This window comes from Choloepus didactylus, chromosome 8, assembly GCF_015220235.1.
Source record: "Choloepus didactylus isolate mChoDid1 chromosome 8, mChoDid1.pri, whole genome shotgun sequence".
Classification (NCBI taxonomy): Eukaryota; Metazoa; Chordata; class Mammalia; order Pilosa; family Megalonychidae; genus Choloepus; species Choloepus didactylus.
The window spans coordinates 44,659,390-44,684,639 of record NC_051314.1 but is presented as its reverse complement, the minus strand read 5'-3'; the positions used below and the strand labels follow the sequence as shown (position 1 = coordinate 44,684,639).

Below are 25,250 nucleotides of genomic sequence, written 5' to 3'. Positions count from 1 at the left end.
ACTAGAAATTTCCCTTCACCTCAAACAGCAACCTTACACTCATTTCTTAACTCCCCATTGCCCCTTCCCCCATTTCTCTTAACCCAAAATTTACATTTCATCTCTATGGTTATATTCTCTGATAATTTCTTTGTGTTTACTGTGGGGCTTAAAATTAACCTCTTAAATCCATATCAATCTTGTTTTTCTTTGATACCACCTTCACTTCAATAGGACACATAAACTATGTTCCTATACTCCTCCATTCCCCCACCTTTATATAGTTGTCTAAAATTACATATTTTACATTGAGTTCAAAACCACTGATTTGTCATTAGAGTTTGTGTATTTTGTATCATGTAGGAAGTAAATAGTGGAGTTACAGTTCAAAAATTATTGACTTCTATTTGTATTCCATTGTGGTTGGAGAATGTCCCTTGAGTATATTCATTTTTTTTTTTTTTTAATTTCTTGAGGCTTGTTTTATGTCCCAGTTTATGGTCCCTTCTGGAGAAAAATGAGTGTCCTGGTGCTTTGAGATGTAAGGTACCATATATGTCTGTTAACATTCTCTGTATCTCTTTCTCCTTTCTTTGTTTCTATGTTTGTAAGGCTCCCTTTAGAATCTGAAGTAGGGCAGGTCTTTTATTGGCAAAGTCTCTCAGCATTTGTTTGTCTGTGAAAAATTTAAGCTCTCCCTCGAATTTGAAGGAGAGTTTTGCTGGATAAAGTATTCTTGGTTGGAAATTTTTCTCTCTCCGAATTTTAAATATGCCATGCCACTGCCTTCTCGCCTCCATGGTGGCCGCTGAGTAGTCACAACTTCGTCTTATGTTGTTTCCTTTGTATGTGGTGAATCGCTTTTCTCTTGCTGCTTTCAGAACTTGCTCCTTCTCTTCAGTATTTGAGAGTCTGATCAGAATATGTCTTGGAGTGGGTTTATTTGGATTTATTCTATTTGGAGTTCGCTGGGCATTTATGCTTTGTGTATTTATATTGTGTAGAAGGTTGGGGAAGTTTCCCCCAACAATTTCTTTGAATATTCTTTCTAAACCTTTACCCTTCTCTTCCCCTTCTGGGACACCAATGAGTCTTAAGTTTGGATGTTTTATTTTATCTATCGTATCCCTGAGATCCATTTCAATTTTTTTCTCCATTCTTTCTTTTATTCTTTCATTTTCTGTTCTGTGGACTTCTAGGGCACTGAGCTGTTGTTCAGCTTCCTCTAGTCTAGTATTGTGACTATCCAGAGTCTTTTTAATTTGGCCAACAGTTTCTTTTATTTCCATAAGATCTTCTATTTTTTTATTTACTCTTGCAATGTCTTCTTTATGCTCTTCGAGGTTCTTCTTTATGTTGCTTATATCCTGGGCCATGGTCTTCTTGATGTCCTTTAAATCCTTTGCCATGTTTTCATTCCTTGATTGTAGTTCTTTGATTAATTCTGCGGGGTATTTTGTCTCTTCTGATAACTTGATTTGTGTGTTTGGAGTTGGATTCTCCATATCATCTGGTTTTATCATATGCATTGAGATTTTCTGTTGTTTTTGGCCTCTTGGCATTTGCTCTACTTGACAGGGTTCTTTCTAGTTGTAAAAAAAAAATACCTAAATACCTATCTAATTTTTCAGAAACATAGTTCGGTGGCGTATACTTTCTCTAACTAACCAGCAGATGGCATCCACGAGTCACCTATACCCCTCAAGTCAGTTCTTCCCAACTCTGTCTCTGTGGTGTGTGGGGAAATGATTTTTGTGGGGTTCAGTTGGTGAACTCAGTTTGGGTTTGGTGTTGGAGTTGACTGCCCTGAATGTGGGGTGTGTGTCCCAGCGGGTAGGGAGGCAGGGCTGCTTTAATATTCAAACCTCCCAGGTGTTCCCAGAGATTCAAGGCTGTTGCAAGAGTCTAAGCCTTCATTTCAGTTTTGCCCCAGCTTTTCTCTGTCGCTGACCCACAAACCACCGGCATTGACATAGCGTCCCTGGGTTTTCCGAGTGGGCCCCCCCTTCTCAGCTGTGATCTTGCAGAACCTCTGCTGAGGGAAGGCTGTGCTACATCACTAGTGCACGTCATCCCTCAAGGGAAGCCCCAGGCCGCTGGGCCATGCAGGAGCACTCCCAGCCTGATGCAAAGATTAGCCTATAATTCTTACCTGGTGTAAGTTCTGAATGGAAGGCAGGTAGCAGAGCTGGGCCCCACTCCTTTCCTCTTAGAGTAGATAGATGCCCTAGGGGAAGATCATTAGCATTTCAATGATCTCTCTCTGCCTGTGCCACACCCTTGTCTGGGTCACAGAGCTGGGAACTAAAAATGGCTGAGGCTTACTCCACTGAGTTGAAAAAGGAACAGAGCTAGTCCGAGGCGACCCTTCAGCTCTCCAAGTTCAGTCGTCACCCAAAGCCTCCATCTACTTGTTAGGGCTTCGTACCTCTTAGTGAGCAGTTCACACTCGCTAATTAAAACCCTAGTTGGAGCTCAGCTGAGCTATATTTGCTTGCTGGGAGAAAGCTTCTCTCTGGCACCACGAGGCTATATAGCTCGGGCTGTGGGGGGGGGGGTCTCCCGATTTGGATCCGCAGTTCTTACTTACAGATTTTATGCTGTGATCTCGGGCATTCCTCCCAATTCAGGTTGGTGTATGATGAGTGGACGGTCACGTCTGCCCCCTGCAGTTATTCAGGATTATTTACTAGTTGTTTCTGGTTTTTTTTTAGTTGTTCCAGGGGACTACTTAGCTTCCACTCCTCTCTATGCCGCCATCTTAGATCCCTCTCAGTTGGAGGTCTTAAAAGCCAGAAACAGGAATTTCAGATATAAGAAAGAAAAATAATTTCTGCCTCAACTTCAGTCAGCCGGTTTCCCTTGGGGAATACAGACTTGTCAGGCTTCAGATTCATCTTTATTGGAGTTCCCCATTTGCAGCCTGCTCTATGAAATTCATACTAGCCATCTCCCATAGTTGATTGAGTCAACTCCGCATAGCAAATACCTCTCTCTCTGTCTCCCTCCCTATCTCTCTCTCTCTCTTGCCATATATATTTTATGTTGGTTATATTTCTCTGGGGAAACCTGACTAATACACTATTTATTTAGGAGACTTCCTTTTCACTCCCCAGTTATGACCTAACCAACTAATGATTTCTTCCCAAATGCCAAGATTATAGGCACGATTTTAGTGAAAGAATGTCAATTTGGAAAAATTGGGGAAGAGTCTTAGAAAAAAGAAAACATAATGCAACTATAAAAATGTCATTTGACATAATTTTGAGATATCTAATTTGTATTCAGATGAATAATTCTATAAATAGTACAACATGACGTCTTTTCACCCTGGATGTCAAATACATATGTCATTCTCCTTTTATTCCTAAACAGTATCATAATTTCAGATGAAATCCATGTAAAATATAGTTCAATATATTTTTAATAATTCAGTGAAATTTAATATAAATACTTATGAAGACAGTGTTAATTTTCATTATATTTCTCACAGGCTGATTCTAACACCCAAAAGAATTATCAATTAAGAATGATAATTCTCCATGCTGTTATTTATTAAACCCTAATCAGAGTCTATTTTTCTATAAAAGGATGACTTACATTATGACTGATTGTCAAGTGAAATAAACTGTCTGTTAAAAAATGCCAGCCTTTTCTGTTTGTTAGTGTGTATACAATCTCAAATTGATTTGAGCAGATTTCCTTTATTTAAAGCAATGTGGTATAGAACTTGACCTATTTCCCTTTGAAGTTCGACATCATCGAAATTTCTCTGATGAAATGAGAAGATTTGCCAGCAGTTGGCTGACAATGACGGACACCAGGACCTCTTGAAGGAAAATTCACTGTAAAAGATAGAAAAATACATGGATTAATGATATGGGCCCAATGCTAATTCCCAGGACACTATGTGGTTGAGACTAGAACTCCCTTCTGACCTGGTTATGTTAGCACTATAACCTTGCATTGAGGAAAATGGCTATATGGCTATATACTTAAGGTTTAAAAAGCCATGTAACATTGAACAGTTATTTTAGAAACTCTACTTTGCCGTGGAACAGCCATTGTGGACCATAGTCTGAAGGGAGAGAGCATTTTTCTTCCCTACTGTGACTCACATTGAGAAACAACCACAGGTCAGCAAATAGAGAGAATATCCATTTCTTTACAGGTTTAACAGTTCTCAGTGTGTAGCTATAATTGCAGCAACAGCTTAAAAGAACAGGCTCTCAGACAAGTTAAATAGCCTTTCTGATGTTCTGTCCTTCCATAATAATAACCAATTGTTGCCTCGAGGGCAGAGTGCAGGCAGGGAAATAAAACCACTCTCTATCTGTGAATCAGAGGCTGGAATAATTTAATTTCAATGATCTCATGTTGTGCTACTCCAAGCTTGAGAAACAGTACATTTTATAATAAACCCTAAGCCAAATCTTGGAAGGAATGAACCCAGAGGCTAGATATTATATTAGAGCCAAGACACCAAGAGGTTGTCTTAAAAGCTATCTGCTCAAGGAGCTTCAGCTTGGCCAAAAGTTAGTCATTTCTGGCCATCTCTCCACACCTGCTGCTGTGATACTGTGAGACCCATTCTGCCACCACTGCTATCCCAGGATTTTTCAGCCTCACCACTTTTGATGTTTTGAATTCAACTTTGAAGTGTGGGGCTAACCTGTGCATTGTAGAATGCTTAGCAGCACCCCTGGTGTCTAGCCATTAGCTGCCAGTAGCACTGCCCCAGTCCTGGCAATCAAAAATGTCACCAGACATTGCGAAATTGCCCTGCTTGAGAACCTTTGTGCTACACAAACGTCTCTAACTGATTTGTATCTTTGCTTTACTCTTCTAAAATTCAAAATATGCTTATTTGTAGTTGGATCACGTGACCAGGATCTAGCCACCAAGAGGAGCGAGAAAAAATGTTTCCTTTCCCTTGTTGGAAACAGTTGGCTCCCATTTACCTTGTATCCCCTAGTTACATATGAATTGTGTTAAAATACTGGGCCACAAAAACAAGTATCCACGGAGTCTCATGTGTGCCAAATATTATACTAGGCCCATTACAGTCATTTATAACCTTTAAAACTACCCTTTAAGGAAGATATTGTTAGAATCACTTTACAGATACACAAAATGATGTTTAATGGTCTTGCATACTTTGCCCAACAAAATACTGCTAAAAGACAAGTTTGTCTGATGCAGATGTCCATTATCTTCCATTAGATTAAATTCATCTATGGTTGATAATAACCCCACTTCAAATTGCTTATCTTTATTTTTCTCCTTTTGCTTATCACTTAGAGCAAATGGTTTTTAATTATATCAAACTATAAGTTCTCTATTGTGGGAATGCATCCACTCAGTTTGTTGAATGAATGCAGAATTGCTTTCGACTCCTTTCTACTCAATCAACAAAAAAACACTGCCTGTTTCATAGCATTCCAAATTCTCCTTCAACTATCATTCAAATCATGGTTGTTCTGATGTCATGAAAAAATGAAAGAATTTCAACTTAGAGAAACCCTTGAAGAATCTTTTCTAATTTTGGCAAAAATTCTAGGTTTTCTCTGTACTTGAGAATTCCTTTTTACTTCTTAGTTCTTGTATGACCTGGTCAAATCAGGATTTCTCCTCCAAACTAGCAACCTTGCCTAGAATCAGTCAAGTTGAGGAAATCTCAGTACAGAAGAATGTAGGCTGTACCACTAGAACATCTTGGGGACTCGCTTAGATTTAACTGGTTCATGAATTTTTGGCTATGACTCTTAGTTCAGCAGTATTTAATTGTATAAACAAGAGTTGGGTGGCTCTTTGTCAATACTTATTTTTACACTAGTTAGTAATCTCTGTACTATTTCATCTGCTCCACACTTATGCATTTTTTATTCAATCTTATTTTTATTTTTAAGTATTTATGAGTCATATGAAGATATTTGGCTTCAACAAAAATTGCACCAACCGAAATACACATAAATCCCCAAACATTTAATGCAATTTTGTTATCAATAAATATTTTTGACTGTCTACCAAACAAGTTGCCAGCAATGTTATAGGATTCATCATTGATAATGATCGTTTTGGGCTAAGAAGTCTATTGCTCTCATTATGGTTCAAATCCTTTCATTCTCTGGCTAGTATCATTGTTTCGAAGTTTAGTCTTTCAACATGAATCATAAATAAGAAGAATGGGAAAGACTGGCAAAAGGAATTTTGCTCTCAGTGTATTTCACTCTCTTCCCCATAGCATATCCATATGAGCCAAAACACCAGACATTTTGCCAAAACCTAACAGCAGCATAGCAATATTAATAATCTTCCTTAATTGTGCATATACCAAGTTACATTATTGAGAAAATGCTTTATACACATTATTTCTTTTGTTACCTGAAACAACCCTTATAAATAGATTCAGTTTTTGTTCTCTTTTTATATCTGAGGAGTCTGATAAAATAAAGTTAATCACATAGCATGTAAGTACCAGAGACAATTCTGTTGTTTTCTAACACAGGAGTCCAGTTTATGTTCTTGTAATGTTACTTGCAAATGAGACAATTAGCAAATGATCAGTAGTTTGCTTTGGACTAAAGGAACAATCAGATTTCAGAGAAGAGAAATATTACTAGGAATTTATCTACTATCTATATCTAGCTATCTATTCATTATCTATCTGTTCATTATCTATCATCTATCTATCCATCTATCTCTATCTATCTGTCAATTTCCCTTTCCAAATGCTGCACCATTTTTTCTACCACTCTTTACAGCAAAACTCCTATAGTTTTTCTATACTCATTATCTTCAATTTATCTTCTTCCATTTCTTTCTGAACCCACTTCAGGTCTTTGCCCCTTCCTCCATTCTATCAAAATTGCAGTTATCAGTGTCACCATTGACCTTTGCATTGCTCAATCAAGAGATTCTCAGTTGTCATATTTCTTGACAGCTTTTAATACTTGAAATACTTTATTTCACTTTTTCTTTCATGATTCTACTTTCACTTGGTCTTCCACTTAACTTTCTGGCAACTCTAACTTAGTCTATTTTGCTGGTTCCTTCTTATTTCCCCCAACCTTTGAGCAGTGGAATGTCCCAGGGCTCAGTGCTTGAAACTTTTCTCTTCATGTTTATATTTTTCTATTTATACTTACTCTCTATCTGGTCTCAGCTAGTCTCCTAGCCTTAACTAATATCTATACTGATTATTCTCAAATTTTATGTCCAACACATACCTCTCCCTTGAACTACAAACATGTGCTGGATGCTACTTACTCAGTATCTGTACTTGGATATTTAATAGGCATGTCAAAGTTAGCAGGCTCAAAACTGAGCTTCTGGTCTTTTTCTCCCTGCACTCCGTTCCCACTCCCACAACCCTGTGACACCCTCCCAATCAACCTGCTCTACCCATATTTGTCCCATGAAGGATGGCTTTTTCACACATCCCACAGATCCTGCTTACCTCAAAATGTAGCCATAGTGTCACCATTCTTCGTGACTCTCCCTACTTTCACCCTGATCCACCTGAATTTTTGTAGCAGTTTCCCAATTATGTCCATGCTTCTACACTTGCCTCTCTAGTCTGCTATCCATACAGAAATCATAGTTATCTTTTTAAAACGCCATTAGATTCTCTACTGAAATCCTTCCATTATCATCCCCTCTCACAAAGATTAAAAGTCTAAGTTCCTAAAATGGTCATGAGTCTTATGCAATCTGGCTCTCTATAACATCTTTGATCTCTTTTCCTGATATTCTCTACCTGGTTCACTCCGAACTTCCCATACTAATTCCTTCTGCTGTTCCTTCAATGTGTCAGACATGCTCCAACAGCACAGCCTATAAATTTTCTGTCTCCTTGGCTAAAACACCTTTCTCCTAGATATGTACAGTTGGCTCCCTCACCTATTTCAGATCTTTACTCAAATGCCACCTTCTCACTGAAGCCTTCCCTTGCAACCAAGTCAAAAATTCCCATAACTCCTAACTTTAGGCAATCACTAGCCCCCTTTCATTCTTTAGTTTTCTCTCAAGGTTATCACCAGTGAATATATTATATATTTTACATATTTCTCTTTTTTCTTGTCTGCATCCTCCCATTAGAATGTAAGCTCCATTCAAGTAAGAAATTTCTTTTTGTTCTCAGCTTTACCTCAGAATCTAGAATAGTAGTTCTCATTAAAGATCTGTTTAAAGAATGGATTGCAAACTTTAGGAGTACCTGAGACAGTCACATGGAAGTATAAATAAGATCAACCTCAAAGGACAGGTAGAGTCTTCTTTAAAGAGAGATAATAAAGAACTTTTCAGGCAAAAGGAAAAACCTTGAACTAAGACTTGGAGGTAGGAATTAGTATATCATGTCTAGCAGATAGAGGTGAAATTTGCTTAATGAAGGCACAGCATACATTTTAAAGAATAGTAAGACAGGTTTGCAGAAGTAATATAGAGCCAGACTAGATGTGACATAGTTTAAAATATTATTTGAGAAATATTCACTCTCTTCCCCCTCTCATCAGGGCAGAGCACCCAAATGATGTTGACCTTAGCCATGTCTTTGGCTAATGGATTGTTAGCGGATGTGATGAAAGTAAAGGGTAGAAATATGACTATTACATGGTGCTTTCATCCTTGTGCTTCACCCATCTCTATGAGAAGTACATGACTGTTGATCAAACAAATATGAGAGACCAATAGAACAGACCTGGTCCCAATCCACAGCATGGAGCCAATCCCAGCTGATCCCAGTCTAGAACAGCCAATGACTAGCCAACTTGCAAATGTGAGAGAATAAATGATTTTTTTTTCAAGACACTGAGATTTGTGGTAGTCTGTTACAACGGATTATTGTGAAAATATCTGATTAATTCATTAAAAGAGGCAAATTACACCAACCAAGTGAAGCACTGACTTGTGTTATTGTAAATCACTCTTTAGGATGAAGACTTTATCATTATATCTCCATCTTCTAAAATAGTACCTGGTAAACATCAGGAGCTTAATGACTGTTGAATAAATCTATGTAATCATTGTACATACTAGAACTGGGGATTGAGATGAGGATAGCAGTATGAGAGGATGACTGATATAGAAGGAGAAAGCAAAATGATTTGAGACTGGAGTCAGAAAGATTAGCTGCCTAATATGTTATAAAGGCAAGAGCTGATAATAAGCCTGGATGATAGTGGTTATCATCACACATGGAATGGAAATGAAAAGGAAAGGATTACTTCAAAAAGCACTGATTGAAGTTATCCAAAGAATTGATTAGCACTTAGTAAGTATCAGTTTTAATAATACTTGTAGAGAGGAATTAAAGTCATATAGAAAAATAATAGATCCAACCCTTACATCAGAAAGACAGAAAATTTGGAAATGGGAAAAGAAAGATTACAATGGATTATTGTGAAATATCTGATTAATTCATTAGGAGAGGCAAATTACACCAACCAAGTGAAGCACTGACTTGTGTTATTGTAAATTAGTAGCTGGATGGAGAAGAGCTAAAATAAAATCTGGTGAGAAGGATGAGCCAATATACCAAGTTTGAGCTATGTGGAATAAAGGAGTACTATAGCTCATTTATGTCAAATGTCCAGTGACATTTGACAAATCTTGTGCTATACGGAAGGCAAGATGCTCTAAAAAATTTGAATGGGACAAACCATGTATTAAGACAGTTACATAAGACAACTAACAGTTATATCCCAAAGGCTGAATACACTATCAAGGGTATAACTTCTTCGTGATTTCCTTTGGTTGAAATGATTGGCTTTTATTCTTGTTCCAATAGTCTTTCAAACATAACTATATTCAATTAAACAGAAAAAAAAAACGTATATTTCACCTTCCTTGTGATTGCCTTCTACAAAACAAAGAAAAAAATAACCCAATAAATAAATAGATACATAAACAGATAAATAAATAGATAAATAAATAGCAGAGATGTGATGGTGAGAAAATGAGAGAACCACATGGGTATTTGACACCAGCACAGGTTATTTACTGTAACTTGGTAGTCAAATGAGGTTTCAATCATTCATTCACCCAGTGATTCAAGAGCTATTTTCTGAGTACCCATTATATTGCTAGATACTGAATTAAGCATTGGAGATACTCCTCCCCTGAAAATAGGATTTGTTTTAGTGGTATTTAGAATTTAATGGTAGACACAAACAAAAAAAATTATTAATTTTAAAAGACTGGTAAATACTGGGTTAGAAGTGAGGAAAAGGGGTTATCTTAGTGCTGTAAATGAGTCTTCAGTGTGTTAGGGGTTAGATTCTTCTGTGTTATAGGATGAAGTGGAATACAATCTGAACTTTCTCACTCAATACCTTCTCAGGATATGTATAAATTTTCGTCTAATTTATTCATGCAATAAATATGTTTTAAATGTCTATTATGTACTAAGCAAATTAATGAACGCTTTCTGCCCTTGTGCTGTGTTTTTGTTTCCTAGCTCCTAAAACAAATACTGTACAATGAGTTGATTTACCAATAGGAATTCATTGTCTCATGGTTTCAGAGGATAAAAGACTTGCTTTCTCCTGGACTGGCAATCTTTGGGGTTCCTTGGCTTTTCTGTCACATGGCAATGCATGTGGTCTTCTTTCTCTTCCAGGTTCTGTTGACTTTCAGTTTCTTTTTCTTCCAGTGTTTTTCTCTCTGTCTGACTTTCATTCTGCCCATAAAAGAATCCAGTAACCTGGATTAAATTCCAATCTGAATTAGTTGGGCCACACTTTAGCTGAAGTAACATGTTGGGAGACCTTATTTTTAGTGAGTCCACACCCACCAGAATGCAGACCAAGACAAAAAACATGTCCAAACGGGGGTACACAATTCACTCCACCACGTTGCACATGATCGGTTTTCTTCCTACTTCTCAGTCTGCTCCCTTCTCATAGTGTCTTACATGCTCTTTTCTCTGTCCATTCCTTAAATATTAGTTTTTCAGAATTCTTCATAGACCCACTTTTCTTTGCATTATACAAACTCTCCATCCCACAACTACAGCTACAAAGTACTTCATTGGCAATTCTTAAGTCTGTGTGACTAACTCAGATATTTCTCCTCAATTCCAGAATCATATATCTTTCCAACAGCTTCCTGGGGCATCTCTGTCAGAGTACTTGACACACTATTTATTTCTGAATCCTCTACTTTAATACAGACTCCCTGAAAGCAAACCTCACATCCTTCTTGTCTATTGCATGCACTTGCCCAACCTAGCATTTGGTACAATGGCTGGTACATGGTAGCTAAAACTTCTGAAACGTCTTCTCTTTGCCCTTACTTTAGTAAGTACTAGTATTGCTGTTACAAATTCTTTCCATTTGCTTTCATTTAATCTTCACAACAATCCTATAAGGAAAATATATTGTCTCAATTTTACAAATCATAAACATAAGGTCCTCTAAGATGGTAAGTAATTTGGCCAAGATCCAAATGCTGATAAATGGTGGAGCCAAGATTGGAGCCCACATTCACAGCCATAATGGAATGTTGTGGTGGTGCTCAATAACTATTAAAATTGAATGAGCAAATTTTCTCCTTGGCAGGTCCTTAAATACATGCATCCTTTAATTTCTTTATTGAATTATAGAAAGTAAACTTTCTTATAAATTATAGCAATTCTGTTCTTAAATAAAGAATAAGATTAAAATATTTCCAAGAGGAATATGGTTGATTCAGATTATTTATACTGACAATAACTCAGAGCATTGAGAATATTTATGTTCCATTTTTTTCATCTTAGTCTCAACAGATATACTTATTGGCAATTTACAAATAGCAGGGAATCTTTTTCTTGATAAATGTTTAAAAGCATTATTATTGAGCATTATTATTGATAAATGTTTAAAAGCAAAATTCTGAGTACGAGTAAATGGAAAGAAAACTGTCTTTTGCTTTAAAATTATCAGATTGTTTTTTCCTGGGCAAAAATGGATTACTTTCTGAAGTGTAGAAAATGTTTTCTGTGTGGTCCAAATAATATTCATTTGACTATGACTTGGGTGATGTCTACACAAAACTAAATTGGCAGTTTATCAGTCAAATAGCCCTCAGTTTGATGGTTCACATTTCAGGTCAGTTGTTTTTGAAATTTTATTCTAATAAAATTGGTGATTAATTGACTTACTTTTAAGGAGTTACTGTCATTCACTCTTAGCCTCAGAGTTCTTTTTTTTTTTTTTTTTTTGGATATTTCACACCACATACTTGCCTCATTTTGTTTAGAAACACAAGACTCACTATGCACATAATTTTGCATCCTTTCCTAACTATATTTTTTAGATGGAACAGGGTTTTACATATCATCATTGCCCTAGAGCATTTTACAGGAGGGTTAAAGTGGTCAAATTTCTCTTTGATCTCTTTTCCCAAAGTTCTAGCCAATAATAAATACTGTGTGTTGGACTCTGCCATATCTTTCAGTAATCCTAAGCACACTGGTAGGTAACTAGAATGAGTAATTTCCAAGGAAAGTTGAGTAGCTAAAATACCTTGCAAATAGATGTTACCTATGAATCATGTACCATAAAAAACAAGATACGTGGAATTGATTAAATAAATTGGTTCATATACTTTCTATGTTACTTACAATTCAGTCAGTTTAATGAATGAATGAGCACTAGTTTATTCCTTTTTAAAATGTTTTTTTTAGAGATTGAATTTAATATATATAATTCTATACAAATGTTTTATAATGTATACAATGTATTATTGATTATTATACATAGCCAATATTTAATATATTATATTAGGTTACATCACGCCATGCCATATCACAGCATCATATCATACCAAATCATATCATATCCTATATTGAAAAGTGACTATCACATGGTAGGTACTCATAATATGTACTCAAACATAACTGCCATTAGTCCCAATTTCTAACTTGAGATAATCATAAGGAATGTTTCTTAACTTTTATGTAGGTTTACTACTAGGGATTAGCTAGCAATGTAAATAACAGATCTAAAGCCAAGGGGAAAGTTTTTGATACAATCTTCAAATGCTATGATAGGTCACACTGAAGTAATTTAAATTATCTATAACTTGTGGGTAATAATCAGCATATTATTGACTCTTGATATTTTAATTTATGTAGTTTTTTAGAGGCAGGCTTGATTGCTGAAGAAAAAACATGCTTTGAATGGTTCTTTATGGACTATTGGACATGGAAGCACACAGAGATGCGGTCATAAGGATGGCAATTGTATCAGAGGGGAGGGACCAATGAAACCTCTGGGCTACGGGACTTTATTCACCATCTAATCCCTGTTCTGTCATGTCAGTAGTTTATGAGAACCAAGCCATTTTATAATGATTACAAAATTTAACAAAAGTAAGCATTTTTTTGAACAAAAACTATAAAAACTAACAACTATCCCCCCCAAATCAAATATCTCTAAGGTTATTGTCTAATTTAGCTGAAGTGCCCGAATGGTTATATAATATGTGTAAAGTTACACAGTGAATTAATCATGGATCAGAGAAGAATCACCCTAAATCTGCTTGTTGCTAAAGCTCATGTATTTTCAGTTGTGCCACAATACCTCCTGACCTCTCTCTTTATGCATAAAATGGGAATAATTATGTTCACTTCAGAGGTTTATTGCAGGGTTTCTCAACCTCAGCACTACTGACACTTTGGCTGGGTAATTCTTTTGTGGGAGACAGTCCTGTGCATTATAGGATAGATTATTTGGCAACATCCCTGGCATCTCCCCTCCGGATACCAGTAGCCAATACCACAATCACCCCCAACCATCTTAAAACCTAAAATATCTCCAGGCATTACTAAATGTCCCTTTCTGAGAACTAGTTTATTGCAAATATTAAACACAATATAGTGCCTAATATATAGTCACTATGGTTAACTATTGTTAGTTTTATTTTATAGAGCTTACATTTATAAAAATGTGAGTCAAAGAGTTGTAAAATTTATATTCCTCAAAAATAAAATCAAGTTTGGAACATTTGTGAGCAGAAAAGATTTGAAAATAATAGATCATTTTGTTTCTAGATAGAACTTTAACATCTTTTTCCTTATTTTACAAAATAGAGACTATTATTCTTCATTAATTTCACTCTTGTGAGAGTGAAGTACTACACTAAATGTAATTCTCAAAACAAAGCAGAATATTTGTAGCAGCTGCACAGTAATTAGTAAGTAAATAACAAATTGCCAGATTTACACCATTATTATTAATATATTAAATGATACAGTTGTAATCTATTGCACTGAATACTTTAGAGATTCCAAGATGACTGCTCTCATTATTTTAAATTTAAATTATATAGTAATTGAATGTTCTGATGAGTTGTCTAGACCCTGTTCATTTCAGAGGCAGTGATGTTCCTAAATGCCAAGAGTGTTGACTGCAGAGAGCTCAAAGCCAAGTCCTTCTCCAGGATCTGTCCTCAATCAAAGGAACTGCCTTGCCTAAGCATATGCCCCTTCCCTAGTGACAATTCACATGCAATGACTCATTAATGATGGGGTAAAAATTCTTGGCATCCTTGTCTATACTTGAGACAACTCTAAAAGGAAAGTCATCTCCACTTCAGAGCTCCCCACAGCTCAACAAAGGTCTTTGAAACAACTGCATCACTATTTAGCTCTTTCCTTTGAGAAACCTTGCTTTCTTCATTCCTTTCCTCAAAAAACATCCTGCACGCAAATCTCTGTCTTAGAGTCTAATTCTTGGGAAACCTGAAGACACCTTGTGTAAGCAATGCTCCTAAAAAGCAGTTTATAAAATGGGATATTGCAGATGAATTACTAGCTGGAAATGGGATCCTATTACTGGTGGCAGATGGAGTACCAATATCACCTAGCACTGTATAGTGATGCAATTGTTAAAACTTTTAATGGTGACAAACTGGGATGAAATACTAGTGGAGGAGATTGCCCTCAGGTGCAATACATGATGTGGCTCCTAGAAATTTGGAAATCGATGGATCACATTAAGTGAAGTTTACTTACTTGAACTACCACAGAAGATAATGGAAGAAGGAAAGTAAAAGCTCACAGAAGTGAGCATTCTAGGAGGCTAGAACACACAGAAACCACCTATGTTCTGTGGGATGACTAATGGGATACTCTTTTAACTAGGGCAATAAGGAATATATTGGTAGCAGGAACTGCACACCCTGATAGCAATAAATATAATAGAATCCTAAAACCATCAGGTGACACCTATAACTGCCATAACACAGTGGATACAAATTTTATGATTGGCAAGTGGTCAGTTAAAGAAGCCTGAGCCTCAGAGACTACGCAAATGATTAATACAACACAGTCATTCTAGGGTCAAGATATATGGGAATTCAATGAATGTGGAACTAAATTTTTAAACTGAAAGAAACCAAGGATAGATGATCAGAAGCCAGAAGTTAGCCCTCCCTATTAAAAGTCACAACCCCTTGCCCTGTTTCTGGACTTCAGCCAGTGTTCAGACCTAGAATCCATTAATATAAAGAGCACTCATGTTGTAGTCAGCCTCTTAGATAATTCCCAATGATCATTTATTAGTTCTGATAGATTGTCATGTATTTTAGGAGAATTTTCAATGTAGACAATCATGTCATCTTTGAAAAGAGGCAGTTTTATCTGTTCAATTTTTTCTGTATGTCTTCATTTTCTTTTTGCTACCCATTCACGCAGGCTTGGATCCTTAGTGAGATATTTAATAGAAGTGGTGAGAGTGGGAATTCTTGCCTTATTCCTAATCTTAGGGGGAAAGCATTCAATCTTTCACCAGTAAGAAAGATGTTGGCTATGGATGTTTTGAAATTATCCAGCCTGAGGAGTAGAAGGAATAATGAAGAAATCTGAACAGAGCCTAAGGAAGTTGTGGAACACCATCAAGTGTATCAGTGTATGAAGAAGAAAAGAAAGAAAGAAGGAAGCAGAGAAAACATTCAAAGAAATAATGCTGAAAACTTCCCAAATTTAATGAAAGACATTAAACATATACATCCAATGTGCTCAACAAACTCCAAACAGGATAAACCCAAATAGACCCACACCATGACAGATTTTAACCAAACTGATGAATGCCAAAGGTAAGGAGAAGCCATGTGTCACATACAAAGGTGCTTCAATAAAATTAGGTGTCAATTTATCATCAGAAACTATGGAAGCAGATGACAGTGAGATGACATATTTAAAGTTCTGGGGAAAACAAAAACAAAAACAAAAACAAAAACAAAAACACTAACTAAGAATTCTATATCTGGCAAAATATCTTTCAAAAATGAGGGAGAGATTAAGACATTCCCCAGTAAACAAAAGCTGAGGGAGTTCATCACCACTGGGCTATCCCTACAAGAGGTGCTAAAGAGAGTTTTGCAGGTTGAAATGAAAGAACAATAGACAATAGATCTAAGCTATATGAAGAGATAAAGATCTCTGGTAAGGCTAATGACGTGGGTAAATATAAATGCCAGTACCGTTGTCTTTTTAGTTTGTAACTCCACTTTTTACTTCCTACAAGATCTAAAGACAGATGCATAAAATGAGAAATCAATGGTTTTGGACTCATAATGTATAAATGTGCAATTTGTGTCAAGAACTATGTAAAGGTAGAGGGGCAGAGGAGTACAGGAACATAGTTGGTGTATACCATTGAAGTTAAGTTTGTTTCCATAGAGTGCTATAGATTTAGGATGGGTGCAAGGTTTCTGTTTGGGGAATTGCGAAAACTTTAGTAACGGAAGGTGGTGAGGGTACTGCAACACTGTAAATATGTGTAATCACACTGAATGATAGTCTTGGGTATGGTTGATATGCTCCCACAAACACAGGAGAAAAGGATGAGCAACTAAAGAGACAATAACAAAAATGTAGCATGTGATCCTGGAAGGGCTCTATTGGGGGAGAAAGAAAGGCTCAAAAGGACCCTGTTGGGACATGTGGTAAAATGTGAATGTAGACTCTAAGCTTTATACCAGTGTTAAATATCTTGAGCTTGAAAACTGCACTTAAGCTGGTTACATGAAAGAATGTCCTTGTTTGTGGGAAATGTACATGACAGTATGAAGTGTTCAAGAAGCATGATGTATAGAACCTCCACTCAAGAGTTCAGAAAATGGATTAATAAATAAGTAGATAGACAGACAGAAAGAGAGATAAATGGATGGATAGATAGATGAATGGATAGATTGATGGATATATAGAATGATACAGAAAATGTGGCAAAATAGTAAAATTGGTTGGTCTGGCTATCTTGGGGAATGGGGATATGTTGGAATTCTCAGTGTGTGATTCATAGTATTTTTGTAACTGATCTGTAAGTTTGAAAGTATTTCAAAATAAAAGGTTAAGAAGCTGCAATGAGAAACTACCACACAACTATTAGAATGGCTAAGTTAAAAAAAAAATACAATACTAAATGGTAAAAAGGATAGAAACCTCCTAAAACTCTCATATATTGCTGGAATGAATGCAAACTTATACATGCATTTTTGAGAACATTTTGGTAGTTTCTTACAAAGTTAAAGAAAAAAAAAACCTACAATATGACTTGGTAATTTCAGACATAATTATCTACGCAAACAAAAAGAAAACCTATATTCACTCAAACCCTGCATGCAACTGTTTAAAATGTTTATAGTGACTTTATTTGGAATAGACAAAACCTGGAAACAATCCAAATATCCCTCAATTGGAGAAAAGAAAAACTAAAGCTATAAACTTTATTTTTGATGTAGAGCTTTCCTTAAAATAAATGTGTACTCTGAACCATCTATTTTTTTGCTACTGTTTCTCCATTGTTTTTAGGTTTAGTAAGATCTTTCCCATGATTAGGAAAATAAACACTTACCTATGTATTCCTTGACTCTGTCTGATGTTTTAAATTTCTGCAATAATTTTTATATTCTGTCTGTAAATTCTGAAGGGCTTATCCTGGAAAAAGAGGACAAGCTAACATTTACTGTATGCCTATAATATACCTGCACAGTATGGGCTGTTTAACAGGTTGTGTTGCATATAGCCTTATTTAATAAACATCATTATTAACAAGGTATCATTATTCTTGGTTTATAAATAAGGGCATTGAAACCCACAAATAGTTTGATCAATGATGTATAGCTGGTAACTGGTTGGGCAGAAATTTAGATTGGCTTCATTTGGCCTAAAGCTCCTGTTCTTTCAATTACAGCAATATTCTACAAGTAATAGGGAGCCTATTGGACTTTTGAGTGCAAAGTGACATGATATGACCTGTGATTTAAGAAAATCAATTTAGCAGCAGCTGACATGGGCAATTTAAAGAAAGAAGAGTCTGGAGGCTATTGAAAGAGCTCAAGTAGGGACAATGAAAACCCTGGATCTGAATGAAAGTAGTAGCTGGCTGGAAATTGAAGAGGAAGAAATAGAAAAGAGATGTTATGGAGAGAGAATTGACAGGACAGGACAACGGATTTAATGTTAGTAGACGTGTTTAGGATGATTAGGAATTTTTTGGCAATTGAACTTGAAAGAACATATGAGTCATTTCTAAAGAAAATTATGAGGCCAATTTTGGAATCCTGAAGAAATGAAGAGGGAGTACTCTAGATGGCAGTTTAAAATGAAAGAGTGTAACCTGAGATGAGGAAAAATGGTTAGAATTGAGTCATCTGCACTGATATACTAGAAATCATGAGATTGCTAAGGGTAATAGTTGAAATGAGAAGACTCATGGACAGATTTTAGGGAAATATTTATATTTCACTGGTGGCAATAGGAAAAGAACACAGATAAGAAAATAGAGGAGTAAGTAGAATAATAGAAAGGAAGACAAAGATTTTTTTCAGAAAATAAAGTTATCTGCTGCAAACACTGTAAATATTTTTAAACAGAATATGACATGTATTGTCAGTGCCATACCTGTATCCCCTCATGCCACCCACTTCAGTGCATGAACGCCCAATTCCAACTTCTAGTATCCATTACTTTGCCTGACAACTTTCTCTGGCCACCAGAAATTGCTTCGCTTGCTCACAGCACAAGCCAGCAGTGTCAAATAATTTCTCCCCAACCCCAGCAGCCCTCAACCAATAACTAAAGGTAGTTAGTGTATAAATACCCAAGCTCCCTTGTGCCTTATTTAGGATAACTCTGACACACATTTTCCACTGGCTCCCCCAGGTCCCAGCGGTATTTCCTGGTATCCCTTTCAAATTAGCAGCTTGTGCTTCAATTCAAATCTGCCTCAGGGACTGTTTCAGGGAGAACACAAACCAAAGCAAAGTATAAAGGATGATAGAGGATATTGGTCTTGGGACAGAGAAGTGACAGCTGACTCACAGGGAAGCACTCAAAAGTGAGTGGCAGATAAGTGGCATATAAGAAAATTGAGGATTGGAGAGTGCCTGAAGGTGCCAGATAATACATGACATAGAGAGAAATCCAGAGAACTATTTGATCTCGGCCTGAGTTGGACCTCCTCTGCTTAGACTCAGGTGAAGGGGGATGTTTAGGTTCTGTAGAAGTGTGTATACAGTTTGGAACAGAAGCTGTGGTTAGCATGATAAGACATCATTCAGGATGAAAAATATTTTAAGATAGTGCCCAGTGTTTTTTGTTTTGTTTTTGTTTTGTATTGTTTTGTTTTGTTTTTCTTCAGCAGGACAGACCTGCCTGTGAATTCTGGCCTTACCTTACTGTGTGATCATAACCCTTCTGGCCTCATTTTCTAAATTTGTGAAATGTGAGTAATCAGACCTATCAATCAAGGTTCAGTGGATAAATGTAACATTTTTAGGACTGCCTGACACATAGTTAATAAATAATTGTTATCTTACCTGAGGGACAAAAATAATGCAGTTAAAATTTGATTGTATGAATTCAGAGTGGCGTTATTCAGCTTGATGTTGTGTACCTTAAAAAAAATGGAATGTTCATCTCTAATACAGAAATCTTGGGATGAGAAACACCTATTTATTCCAAGTTCTTCTTTCCCAGGTGTTTTTTATGGGCTCACAGGTGACTGTTTTTGATAATCTGCTGTACTTGTCTGGGCAGATACTTTAAAAAGGTAAAAAGAATAAAAGTTACTTCACCTTCAGCTTTGTGGACATTTTATACGGGTATTATTTTTCAGACAATGAATGGTATCTGACTATTCTGGGAAAGTCATATTTGATTTGAGGTTTTCTTCTCAGCTTTTATTTACTGTTGAAAGCAATCCACTAAATAATAAGTTGAAAAGAATTTTTCAAACACACAACATTGTTGTGTATTCAAGAGTAGAACCAACAACCTCAACTGACCTTCCTTGAATTTCTAATTCATTTTTTTTTTTAATTTTTCTTTCTTAAAGGTAGATTTGCTTTTATACACTTTAAACATTCTTGGTATGGGATTTGTGAAACATGGTGTTACAGCAGAAAACACTAGTTTACCAGTATTTCTATAGTTTCCAAACATGAATCCCTTGAATTTAGTGTGCAACTTATTTCCTAAACATCATAGAGGGAAGATATTCAAATGCTCCTTCAACTTCAAAGTTTGTAGGGCCTGATTTCTTTTAAAAGCATGGAGGAGGCATAGTGTTTATAAGTGTTAACTATGATGCTTGTGGTTTTGAATATGAATATTCTAGACTTCTACTTGCAGAATACAACTTTCTTATTTTTACAAATCCAGATCAAAGTAAATTGCAATAAAGAATTAAAAATTAATTAAAAGGTTATCAGAAAGCATTTCCACTGCATTGAAATGCACATAAAATTATGTAAAGAATTATGCAAAGGACGCTCCCCTTTCTGCAATCATAATAGAATGCATGTCTTTATAGATATGCACTATTTTAAATTATTCAACATTGACATATTTGTAACTTACTGTTTTATATGAATAATTCACAGTGACTTTCCTCAAGGATTTCACCATCTAGAGAGACTGTTAACCAGTCCATTTCCCTTAAATGAATATAAATGACTAAAATGGGTTTTCCCTTAGCCAGGATTTCAGCTGGCATTAAAAAGCCCTTTTTACTACCTCTGATTCTGTGACTTTTAGAATTTTGGCACCAGTCTAACTCCTAGCCATCATCATATGTAGCCTAGACAAATAAACCATCTCCTGATTTATGTCTTCGCCAGAATAATTTGAACATCTCAAAGCTGAGTGTTTTCTCTCAATGCTACTCCTACTTAAGTGTTTTCTACCCCACTCAACAATTTGCTTATGCCCCAAACCTGAAAACCATCCTTTACCCCTTTCATTCTTTAACATCCATTTTCCAAACCTTAAGCAAGTATGCCAATTCTGACCATTTCTCATCACTTGTGCTATTTCCCTGGTCCATACACTATCAGTCTCACCTTGGCTACTATCATAGCTTTGCTACTCATCTCCATGTTTCCATGCTAGCTCTCTGTCTACTTAGACCCTAGAGGAACTTTTAAATCATGTATATCTATAATATCCCCCCAAATGGAATCATATATCATTTGCCAGTCTGCTTTACACCTTCCAGTGGCTTTCATCACACTTAGAATAATATCCAACTCCTTTCAGTAACTTAGAACAGTCACACAACCTATGACCTCACCTGTCTCTCAATATTATCCTGAACCCTATTATCTGTCTTCCCTGTACCCAGTATTCCTGAGTACATTCCAGTATGTAATGAGCCATTTGCATTTCATTTTACCAGAGAATAAGCTTCTAATTTCCTGCCAAGGAATGTGTTGCCTAGGATAGAGAAGATCCTCTTGGGTGTTTAATCATTCTGTATACAGGGTTTCAACCAAACCCCTGTTCAACACACACCTCTATCCTATCCAAATCTGGAGCCTCTTGGGGGTTTTGAGAAGTGAATCAGTTTACTTTTTTTCTGTTTACAACTCTGCATGCATTTGTGCTTCCTCTATCTTGCTAAATGAGTTTACTCCTTTTCTGTCTATTTTCATTCTTTCAAAACTAAGGTTGGATTCTCTTGTCTTCTTTTGTCTCCTCTACTGTTTTCTTTATGGTTACAATTGTTTTCAAAATTACTTTATTCTTATTTTACTGGGGTTTCAAAAAAAGGTACGACTCTTATGGCCTTAGCTCTTTTTAATCATACAATATATATTCTTAATACTTTTTAATCATACAATATGTATTCTTATTTTCACTTTTGTCCAAAATGTAGAATTTGTAAATTGATAACTCAGAGACTGCCTATTCATAGTTACTTTCAAGGTCTGGTAGACAAGGTCCAGCTATATAAAAATATCTTACCCAATATTTTTGTTATTCTTCCTCCCTCTCTGGTCATTCTTTAAACTTAAAAAAACAAACTATTAAAATATATGTGAAAAATCTCATTTCTTAAGCTATCGTATGTCTTTGGGCTCCACTTAAAAACCATGCACTGTGAAAAGTACAGGGATTACAAAGATGGACAAAATAGACAGTATTTTTTATCTGTATAAAAAAAAGAGGATTCTTCAATTAACATATCAATATCAATTTTTTTTCACCAACAAAGAAAGGATTTTCAGAATAGCTACTTACCAACTGAGAAAGCTGGAAATAAGATCCTATGTTGAGGGAACCTAGGAAAACACATTTTGATGCTAGTCTGGAAAAATCAATACATTATGGGCAGCACTCCCAATGTTGGGCAAGTTCTGAGATTTCATATAGTAAAGGATTAAGAAAGGATGGAAATCATTTGAGGTGTGATGGTGTGATACCTTGCACATGTGTTTGCATCCAACTGTGAATTATATAAAATTGTTTAGAGTAGACATGTGGAATACAAACTTTGCTGACTTTTCAGTTTAGGGTGGATTCATTTTAAAACACTTTGGGAGGGGAAAGGGAAAGGTCTAGAATATGCACTTTAGATAACTAGTACTGTGTATTGAATTCTGAGTAAAAGACTATTTAATTGAATTAATTTTGTTTTACTTATCAACAGCTCGCTTTATATTTGTATCATAATATTCATATGTGTATTTGCTGGAAAGCCTACCATATGTAAAACGATGCTTTATACGTTTATTTTATTACATTCATGCCACTTGTACCTTGACTAATCTTATAAGAGAAAAATGATTATTATAGATGAAAGGAATTATCATTGCTAGTTATTAGGTATAAGGCCATATTATAAACATTTTTTTCTCTCCACTTTCTACATTATGTTCGACCTAATGTTTGTTTGCATTTCTATATAAAATTTTCTCTTTCACCATTCTGGCTCTTTTAATTCATATTTTATAGGGTAAATAACTTTTGAGTTACTAAAATTTTAATATTATATGTGTAATTAGCATGCTTCTGTCTTTTGAATTGATCAAAATATTTACAACATCTTCTGGTGGCTATTAAGATAACTGTAGAGATGGAATAACAAAATTTGGAAAAGTGTTATAATTACTTGAGAAATTTAACCCTGAAATCACCTTTCAAATTAAAAATCTCATATGTCTCTCTATCAAAATTGGTGTATACAGATAGTAAGGTTTTATGAATTATACAGTTTTGTGTAATTATGATTTGATATTTTATGGTGATGAATACTACAAAATTACTGTACTATTAAAATTGGATATTTTAAAAAATAGGCACTGGTATCTTTATTTAACAAAAATTATATTTACTATATTTTTACAAATATATACTATGCAAGTAGGATGGAAAATGTCATTTCAACTTGGCCATTTTCCTTAGGTAGTCATAGCCATTTCTACCTTCACAATATAAATATATTTTACATCATGGTGTCTAATGAAAGCAATTGGAAACTCAGGAAAAGTTTGACTGGTTCCAGAAATAATTTCCCACCATTTTTATTATATACTTTTCTTGTTTTCCCATCTCTGAGCAGTGCCCCAATTCTTTCCTTCCATCAAATTTTTCTCACTTTAGCAAAATTGATCTTTTCAAAGATTAAATAACCTTTTTTCACTTAAAAACCTCTGACAGTTCCCAGATGGCTCCAAGAAAGACTTTTAGCTCCTTAGCTTGTTGTTTTAGGAATCAAGGCCCTTCACAATAAAACTTCCATTTGCTTTTCTTATCTCACTGCTCATATTTCTACCTATGTATTATACTACAACTATACCAAACTTACTGCCACTTCCTAAAATTAACTTAATTTTTAGTTACTTTCCATTGTGACTATACAAATGATTCATGCACTGTGTAAATAAATAAAATCAGAAACATAGAAAAATGTCAAAATAATCCATGACACAATATGCATAGCAGTTAAAAAATGAGGAGTCTATAGTCAAACTATTTTAAAGTCCTTGTTTTATCATTTCCTAACTGTTCAAACTTAGGCAAGTTTTTGAACTCTCTAAGCCTCTGTTTTCCTGTTTGTAAAATAAGGACATTACTAAGACATGCATGATAGTGTAGTTGTAAAATTAAATTTCTTACTGCAAGTAAAATGATTAAGTAAGAAAATGTAGCACACATTTGACATGAACTGTGTTTACAGTTGTTATCATAAATTGTCTGGCTCCTGCCTTCAGTTTTTGCCACAGATAGGTATTCCCTTTCTTTTAACTACAAAATCTAGGAAAAGTACTCTAATTTGAGTGTGCTAAATTACATGAGAACCACCAAAGGCCATGGAAGATACCATAATTAGCAGCCAGTCCTGTGGTATGGTTCTAGAAAGAAGGAAAATGTGTGAGGCACCATATTCTTTAATTATATGTAGATTGAAAATAGTTTATTCAATTTTTGTCTTTTTACCCTTGTTTTTTGAATTTTGTTTTTTGAAATTTTATGTTTTTATGTAATCTAATATAATCATTGTTTTTTTTTTAATTAGGCTTTAGAGTCTTGCCTTGGAAGATCTTCTCATCCAGATACATGCCCACATATATTTTCTTCTAGTACTTTTAGAGCTTAAAGTCTATGTAGTGTTAATTTTGTTGTGAGGCCTGAAATGGGTAACTAACTTTTGTTTCTAATTGATGTTTAGTTTATTATTTGAACATCATTATTAAATAATTCATCAACTTCCTATTAAAATACCACATGAATCATAGGTTGACTTCTTAGTAATTGATATATAGACTCATTTCTGTGCTAATTTAACATTGTTTTATTTTTCTATACTTTCATAATGTAGAGAGGTTTGATTAGGCAAACCTCTCGCGTGACTTTTCTTTTACAAATATTACCTTAGAGACTTCATTAAGAGCAAAGACTCAAAGGTAGAAAGCTCTGCCATTTACCAGCTCAGTTATCATACCATGTATGATAAGTCACATAATCTCTCCGTGTCTCAATACCTTCCTCATGAAGGTGT

The 25,250-nt window shown here is 35.4% G+C and overlaps 1 protein-coding gene across 1 annotated transcript in view; it reads right to left on the bottom strand.

The window, feature by feature from the left end:
• Nucleotides 1–3,485: 3,485 nt before the first annotated feature.
• Nucleotides 3,486–25,250, bottom strand: part of RASSF9 (Ras association domain family member 9) — a 158,449-nt gene continuing 136,684 nt past the window's right edge. Inside the window, exon 3 of the transcript XR_005218558.1 lies at nucleotides 3,486–3,824. The gene's annotated coding sequence lies outside the window, so the exon portion shown is untranslated. The remainder of the gene's footprint in view (nucleotides 3,825–25,250) is intronic.